The following is a 9142-nucleotide window of genomic DNA, read 5'->3' as shown; positions in this document are numbered from 1 at the left end:
CCTTGGTACTAACTGGGCTGTGAGGCTGACCCCAGAGCTAAATGCTTAGAAAGAAAACAAATGAGTCATGGACAGTGGATATTTTCAAACAACTCATGTCCCTCCTGTCTGCACTGGCAATGGTGAGAGGAAACCCAGCCAAGTGATTCATTCCCTCAGGACAGAAGTTTAACCACTTCCATTCTCTGTATCTTCACTATAAGGGAAAGGAACAAGAAAAGCAAATTGAGTTCAGAGAGAGCGAAAGTGGCAGATTTCTTTTCTCTCCAAGGCCCTAAGAGCAAACCCTGTTCTCCACATGACCCTTTTCTTTATATTTAATTCCTCCCCATTGGGCTGGATTACTGCTAGTAACAAACCCTCGCTCTACTCCCTTCAGCATCTCAGTGTAGTTACAATTAGGTGAGTAATGTCCATCCTTTCCCCTTCAACCTGCCTCAGATAGAGATAGGGAAGTTCTCCCTCACCAGGTGCCCATGCCATGTGTCTGTGTGTCCACACATCATGTGTCCTTTCTCTGGTAATCTTCTCAGATCACGGTACAGGGAAGAGAGCTTAGTGCCTGTAACCATGCCTCAGTGGGCCACAGCTGAGAAGCCAAATTCAGGACAAACTGCTGAGAAATTGGGCAGATACACCCCAAGAGTGGTGCCTAATCCCCCATAGGATATACTAGACCAGCAACAAAAGTAAACTTCCGCTTCACCACACCGGCTAACAAGAAGTCATAAAAGTAGTTCCTTTAGGCATTACAGTCTTTATATTACCACCAAAAACACTAGACTTAGAAATGAGTAGTTCTTTAAAACCAATCTCTTCAAATAAGAGGTTCTTCTGATCCCACAGGACCAGGCACCCACCCAGGTCAATATATAACTAGTTATTTCCCAAAAATCACATTGATGCCAATCCTTTAGTATCTAAATTCTAAAGGTTTCAGAGTAGCAGCTATGTTAGTCTGTATCCGCAAAAAGAACAGGAGTACTTGTGGCACCTTAGAGACTAACAAATTTATTTGAGCATAAGCTTTCGTGGCCTATGGCCTACTTCTTCGGATTGTCAAAGTTAGATTCAGGACTCACAATTTGTTAGACCACTCTGTTTATTAGCACAGTGCTCTGCTAATACATTCAGATAATGTGAGCACCATCCAAGACCCACACTGCCTTATTTTATACAGATATAAAGGGCATGAACTTAACAAGAGGACAAAGAAAGCAGAACTGACAAGTTTACCTGAGGCTAGACATACATATTCAATTTCCTTACTAACTTTTACAGATTTCCGGCTAATGTTCCACCATAAGCTTAAGTGGACTCATTGTTTATGCCTTAAGGTTCCTTTTCCTGACACCTGTATTTCAACATTCCTTATATTTCTTAAAGGTACATACAGCATTTCTTTAATCCATTCTATTTTTACAATATAATTCATTCTACTTTCACAATCTCTCCTTTTGGTCAAGCTACGCTATGACCAACAATTACTGGGTTCCATGTATTAACCGTTCTTTATTTCTTTGTTCATCAGCGATATTCAAAATCATCATATTAGCCCTCTGTTTTGGGGCAGTCACCTGGGTGGCATACCTTACACAATTCTGGATAGAACAGGAGATTAACTGAAAACATACAAAAATCATTAGGATTCCAAACAGAATAGTCAGGGCTCCCTAAAACAACCAGTTCCCTATGCCAGAGAAATTGAACAGGTTACTTAGCCACTTCCATAAAGAACTCGGCTCTTCATAGGGAAGATATGTGATATGTTCTAAGTGGCTAGCATGATCTATTACCTCATTGGTGTCGTCAGGTATAAACACACAGCATTCTTTTCCAGTGAGAGCACAGGTGCCTCCTTTAGCAGCCTGCACTATGTCCAATGCCTGATGGTTTTGGAGGGCCATCTGTCGGCTCGCCCCTGTTTCTTTGGCCAGGGCTCTTAAACTCTCTCCGGTTTCATTTGTCATTATTTCAACTACTGCTTGTAACCTCAGGAGCCTTTTTGCATGGTGTATTACTCCCCCAGGTGGGATAAGGGAACCGCCAATGGCCTCTTCCCAGGTTAAGGGGCTTATGTTATTTACATACCATTGGGCATCTGGCAAATCCCTTCTTCGCCTGAAGGTGTTCTCGTGGGAAGGACCCTAGCACTCGGAATTGTGGGAAGAGTCAGGCGGGATAACAGATATCTGACCAGTTAGCTGGTAACACAGTATAAGCTTTGGTCCCACAAACCCAATGATGGCCTATTAAGGCCGGGAAGGCTTGGTTGTACCCATTTGTCACATAGGTGCCTGCAAAGGAGGAGTAATATCCTCCAAAGGGCACAAGGTAATTCTCTTTACGAGGAGTGATGTTATTTGCATGGCACTGAAAGATTGTATTGTTTTCACTAAGATTACTGTAGGGAGAACATGAGATTGATTTTTCTGTTTGATCCCAGGTCGAGAAAAAATTCATATCCCCATACCCGGCTTGCCACTCTTTAGTTTTGTTCGAATAATCCCATACACCATTGGCAACAATATGCCATAGGCAACGGCTTTTTCCCAGATCCAGCCCTGTCCCATTACACACCCAACACCAATGACCTTTTCCCTCCACCACACTTATCTATTTAGATACATTTATTCCCACTGCTTCCCAAGTGTCGTTGCTGTTCCACGTTTTGTTAAACAGACGAGGTCCTCCAGTGAGGTCTGGGGAATTGAGTGGGATTGCCAGGACAGGAACACCAGCTTACAAGTGGGCTGGGATGTGGCTGCAGACCCAGCAATTAGAAATATTAAGGTCTGAGCTATCCACACTTGCTGCTGGATAAAAGAATTGTCATTGTGGACTCCCCAGACCTTAAGACTCCAGCAGCCGAGGAACAGGCACCACCAGAGGTGCATGTTGGAGGCAAGGCCCTTCTGGTTCTGACAACCTCAACTGAGGGAACTGCAGTCATGGTTTTACGTCCACCAGGCAGCAGGCGCTAGGCTCGCTACTGCTTCTTGGGCCTTGCTTTAGGTCGTCGTCTGCTTCTGGCAACCCTTACAAGAGCATAGATTGTAAGGTATTGCAGGCTGTTCCTCTACATCTTCTTCTGGAGTCAAAATTGACTCTGTGTGGTTCTGAGGTGATGATTGGTTTGCTGGGGATGGTGCCTTCTTACACTGTGAAGCATGCATCCATGCTGCGATGCCAGATAGTTTAACAGCCGTTTGGGTAGTAAGCAGTACCTGATGAGGACCCTTCCACCCGGGCTCCAAGGTGTGTTTTCGATGGTGCCATAGGTAGACCCAATCACCTGGCTCGAGGTCGTGGCAAGTGTCAGAGGTGGGTTCCGTCGGCCAGGCGGCTCGAACCTGTGAATGGAAGTGACTTATGGCTTGCATTAATCCCTTGCAATATTGAAGGAGCATACTGTGAGTCAAGTTCAAGTCTGGGATTGGAGTAATGGTAGCCATAGCTTTCATAGGGTGTCCCATAACAGTTTCAAAGGGACTCAATTTATGCCTTTGGGATGGAGTGGATCGCATTTCCATAAGGGCCAGCGGTAAAGCCGCTGGCCAGCTTAACCCTGTAGAGTCTCAAATTTTAGCAAGCTTATTCTTAAGTACACCATTTCATCTTTCAACTGCACCTGCACTCTGTGGGTGATAGGGACAGTACAACAGGTGTGTGATATGTAATACACGATCCAGGTGTTGAACAAGTTGTCTGGTAAAATGTGTAACCCGATCACTGGACAGAGTGGCAGGAATTCCTTTGGCAAGCATAACATGATTTAACAAACATTTTGCAACAGACAGTGAGTCAGCCTTGCGACAAGGAAAGGCTTCGATCCAACCAAAAAATAAACATACCATAACCAAAGTAAATTCATATTGTTGACACTTAGGCATTTGTACAAAATCAAGTTGCCAATGCAAGAATGGTGCTTGGGGCAGGCCCCAGAACCCCTGAGCCACTTTTACAGGTTTACCAATATTGTGGCTTTGGCAAGTGGTACAGGCAGCACAGTGGCGGGCTGCAAAAGAGCTGAAATGGGGGGCCCACCATCCTGCCTTAGTTACAGCAGAGACCATCCCCTCCTTTCTGACATGCGAAACACCGTGTAGCAGGGCAGCCAGCGACGGGTAGAGTGAAAAGGGCCAGAAAGGCACCAGTAGGTGAACACCAAAGGGAATCAGGATGTAGAGAGCAACCCTGGGCAACCCACGAGTCTTTTTCAGGTTCTGGGGCAGAGTCTTGGAGCAGGGTGAGGTTAGTAAGGGACGGAGGTAGTATAGAAACAGAAAGGGAACCTAGAAATGCATCTAGGGAAGGTTTTATGGCAGCAGCATGTTTAGCAGAGGCGTCAGCAAATGTGTTACCCTTAGCAACATCAGTATCTGCCGTCGAGTGGCCAGGGCACTTAATAGCTAGGGCACACAGAAGTAAAACTGCATACAAGGGAGCAGCAATGTAGGGGCCATTTTTGATAGGGGTACCGGCGGAGGTAAGGAAACCCTGAGCTTGCCAGAGGGTGCCAAAGTCTTGTACAACCCCAAAAGCATAGCGGGAGTCAGTGTAAATGGTGGCGGAGCATCCCTCCGCCAAAAAACAAGCACGGGTGAGGGCAACTAATTCGGCAACTTGCGCTGAGGTTACAGAAGGTAAAGGCGCAGTTTCTAGAGTTTCAAAGAGTGACACTACAGCATATCCTGCAAGGAGACAACGTTGATTGTCTCGAAAACAGGAACCATCAGTAAACAAAACAAGGTCAGAGTTAGGGAGAGGGACATCAGAAAGGTCAGAGCGTGGGATGGTAACAGCATAGGCAGTTGCAAGGCAGTCGTGGGGATCACCATCATCAGACAAAGGAAGGAGAGTGGCAGGGTTTAACTGAGAACAACGCTTTATGGTGATATATGAAGCCGACAGCAGTAAAAGTTCATACCTGGTAAGGTGGGCGGAGGAGAGGTGGCCTGTGTTACATTGTAGCAGGAGAGTTTCCACAGAGTGAGGTACCATGAGGGTAGAGAAGAGCGGAGGACAAGGGATTCGGACATTTCAACTAGGCATGCTGCGGCAGCCACAGCACGCAGGTGGGGGGTAAGCCTTGGGCAACAGGATCCAAAATGGCAGAAAAATAAGCCACTGGGCAGTTTTTGTCTCCGTGCATCTGAGTGAGGACTCCCAGTGCACACCCTGATTGTTCGTGGCAGAAAAGGGTAAAAGGCTTAGAATAGTCAGGCAGCCCTAAGGCGGGGGCAGAAGCCAAACCCTGTTTGAGGGAAACAAAGGTAGAGTTGGCCTCAGGGGGCCACGGCATGGGATCAGGCACAGAGACTCAAGTGAATTCCTGGAGCGGTTTTGCAAGGGAGGCATATTGGGGAATCCGTTACCTGCAAAATCTAGCCATGCCCCAAAACTTTTGGACCTGGCATGGGGAGAGGGGTCGGGGAAAACTGAGGATAGCTTGGACACAGGTGGGAGAAAGTGTATGGGAAACCTGGGAGAGGAGAAAGCCAAGGTATATGACAGAGGCTTGACAGAGCTGTAGCGTAGAGCGAGAAGCCTTGTGACCCTTCTTTGCTAGGGCAGTAAGGAGCAGTAAAGAATCAGTTTCTGAGGCAGACAATGAAGGGAAACAGAGGAATAGATCATCTACATATTGGACTAGTGTGGACCTGGACAGAAAAACAAGGTCAGCAAGGTCTTGGGCTAATGCTTGGAAAAAGTAAGATGCACTTTCAGTATACCCCTGAGGGAGTGTGGTCCATGTGTACTGCTGCCCCTTGTAAGAAAAGGCAAAAAGATACTGGGAGTCAGGGTGAACCGGGACAGAAAAGAAAGCAGAGCACAAATCAACAACAGTAAAATGAGTTGCACCTGGTGGGATAGAAGCCAGAATCGTTGCTGGGTGAGGGACAACAGGAAAGGCGGGTATAACAGTGCGGTTAATCGCTCGAAGATCCTGAACAAACCGCCACGATTTACCATCAGCTTTTCGAACTGGGAGGATAGGGGTGTTACAGGAGCTAGAGCAGGGGACAATAATGCCTTGTTCCCTCAGGGCGGTCATGACCGGAGCAATGCCAACCTCTGCTTTGGGGCTTAAAGGGTATTGAGACAGGCGAGGCAGGGGTTTGGAGGAGTCAACAGTAATGCAGATGGGGTCAGTATTTAAGCGGCCCACTTCAGATGGGTGGGTTGGCCACAGAGAGGATGGGACCTGCAAAATTAGGTGTTCAAGGGATGGGATCAATGGGTAACAGGGAACTGGAGTGGAAAGGGGAGTTTCAAATGGCAGGGAGGCCACAGAATCACTCAGAGAGGACTGGGGGATTTGTAAGTAGACACCATCCGGGGAACAATAGATGGTACAGCCAAGTTTACATAACAGATCCCGACCGAAAAGGTTTACCGGAGTGGAATCAGAGAGAAGGAAGGCATGATCCGTGGAAAGGGGACCAACTTGGACCGGTAGAGGTTTTGAAAGGGGATAAGGGGTTGGGACTCCCATAATACCCACAGCAGACATGTTTTTTCCGGAGCGGGGAACCGCAGGCAAATTGGTAGTATGAACTGCAGAGAGCGAAACTCCCGTATCAACAAGGAAAGGGAGAGAAAGATCATTAATACTCAAAACACACTCACCCATGGGAGTGAGAGGTAGTAAAGGAGCTAAAATTTCCTGAGGTTCCCCGGTGTCCCATCATTGTTGTGGGACAAAGTAAGGCTGGGGATTGTTGGGGGGTCTAACTGGTTATTTACAGAGCTATCAGGCCGGTTCGGACACTCATTCTTCCAATGTCCGGGCTGCTTACAGTATTTACAAACATCCCCAAAACCTGAAAATCCAGTTCCATGTTCCCATCCCTGGAACCCTCCCCGTCCCCGGTACTGTTTGCCCTGCCCTGAATAATGTTGTATTTGCAGGGCCATTAATTTTTGAGAGGACTGTTCCTCCTTTCCTTTCAGAGTGCCTTGGCAGTGCTCTGCCACTGTTTGCAATTTGTCCATGGTTTCGGTCTCCCACCCAACACTTATTCGCTTTAGCATACTGCCAATAGCAGGTAGGAGGCCATTAACAAATGCATGAGCCAGGGCGCCCTCTCCATTTTCATCCAGTTGCTGTATACCAGAATGTTGCAGAAAAACATCAGTCAGCCGGGTGCGATAGTCACCTGGGTTTTCTCCCTGTCGCTGTTTACAGCAGTGTATGGCCATCCAGTTGGTTTTAGGAGTCCATACTCGAGGGATGGCTTCAAGTAGATTTTTAGCTCGGTCCTTACACTTTTCCCAGTATTCAGCATCAGGACCGGTATCTGGCAAATTAGAGTGGCACTCACTGATGGGCCAATTTGCTGCTGTGAGCCGTTTTTCATGTTCGCTAGGGGTTACAAGTAGCTCACACAGCTTCAGGAGGTCTGCCTCATAGGGTTCATAGGTGTCACATACTCTGCGAATTTGGTAGGATATTTCAGGGGCTTTGGAAAGCCTTTTACAATTGAAAGCAGCTCTGAGCGAGTCCAGGATTTATAGCTCCAAGTGGGACCCCCTTCTTGGCCCCCAGTATGCAGGATTCGGAGGGGAGTCTGGACAGTTTTAGAGCTAGAGCGCAAGCAATGGGCCCAATCCTTATTCAGGCTATCTTTGCATGTATAAGAAAAAGCAGAGGAGTCAGGCAGACTGGAGGGTTCTTTACAGGCCTGAGCGGTACCGGAGGAATCGGCCTGGGCAGCATTGGATGGTCCAGACTGGTCTGAACTGGTGACCTCTGAGAATTGTTCCTGAACTGGGGAGGCTGGTGATCGTCTATTGATCCGACGCAAGGCTGCCAAGCCAATTAATGCATCTTCCTCATCGTTCCCCCCAGAATTTAAAAAGGGGTTTTCTTCATCCTTTTTCACAATGAGATGGGAGTATGAAGGGGGTTGGGATCGATCTGAGTCTGCTCGGAGAACGGGGTGAAGGGGAGCGCATGGTCTGGTGGTGGGAGAGGAGGCTTCCAATAAAGCTTTTAACTTATCATTTGAATCTTTGAGAGAGGCGAGTTTCGATTCTGTCCACCTACGATTTGCCTCTTCCCACCACTGCATGAAACAATCAACCTCTCCTCTGGCCAATTTAGTTTTAGGTTGGCCGAGTTTGTCTTTTAAGATGTCCACTCTGTCTTTGTCCCAAGATCCTAACAGTGGCCACTGAGTTTTGGGATCTCCCTGAGTTAACCTAGACCATTTTCCCAGAAATTTAGAGGAGTCTGGACCCTTCCTAAAATACATAAAATGAGCCGGCGTTCCTTTAGGGAACTGTCCCGACTTAGACGTCTGGTTACTCATACAGGAGGACTTTACACACCCCAATCACACAAGAAGGAAATTTGGGTTCATCAGAGCGATGCCCAGTGCAACACACAAAAGGAGCCCACAGGCTACTGGCTCAATCGCCCTTGCTTTCACACCAAGGGTTTTACCCAAGGTGCGGTGCGGTGCGGCTGCGATTGTGCAGATTTCACTCACTCAGACCGCAGGGACAGGAACGCCTTGGTCGGCTGATCCCCGGACGGAGACGGCACCCAGACTCAAACACTCCACAGGAGGATGGATAGACACAAAGACAGGACAGTCCTCAGTCCGGACAAAACACAGAAATAATTACCTGAGCAGATTCCTAATGTCAGATCCCGGGATCCAAGAACAGAGTGGGAACCAACAGGTTCGATGGCATAGACTTCACTGTGGTCATGCACCCTTCTGTTCAGGAGGAGGACCACTCAGGCCAAATGCCCAGGTGCCAGCTGCCACGGTCATCCTACAAAAACAGTCAGGAATCACACTGCCCCAGTGAAGATGGTTGCCATCTTGGTGGGACCTCCAAATTGTCAAAGTTAGATTCAGGACTCACAATTTGTTAGACCACTCTGTTTATTAGCACAGCGCTCTGCTAATACATTCAGATAATGTGAGCATCATCCAAAACCCACTCTACCTTATTTTATACTGATAAAAAGGGTGCGAACTTAACAAGAGGACAAAGAAAGCAGAACTGACAAGTTTACCTGAGGCTAGACATACATATTCAATTTCCTTACTAACTTTTACAGATCTATGGCTAATGTTCCATCATAAGCTTAAGTGGACTCATTGTTTATGCCTTAAGGTTC

At 47.4% G+C, this 9142-nt stretch overlaps 1 protein-coding gene across 1 annotated transcript in view; it reads left to right on the top strand.

The window, feature by feature from the left end:
* The window catches only part of LOC135976036 (nascent polypeptide-associated complex subunit alpha, muscle-specific form-like), a 1165876-nt gene that overhangs the window by 624711 nt on the left and 532023 nt on the right, over positions 1–9142 (top strand). The gene's annotated exons all lie outside the window — the stretch shown is intronic.

The sequence above is a fragment of the Chrysemys picta genome, chromosome 16, assembly GCF_011386835.1.
Source record: "Chrysemys picta bellii isolate R12L10 chromosome 16, ASM1138683v2, whole genome shotgun sequence".
Classification (NCBI taxonomy): Eukaryota; Metazoa; Chordata; order Testudines; family Emydidae; genus Chrysemys; species Chrysemys picta.
The sequence above is the reverse complement of the archived record's forward strand: the minus strand, read 5'-3'. Positions and strand labels throughout refer to the sequence as shown.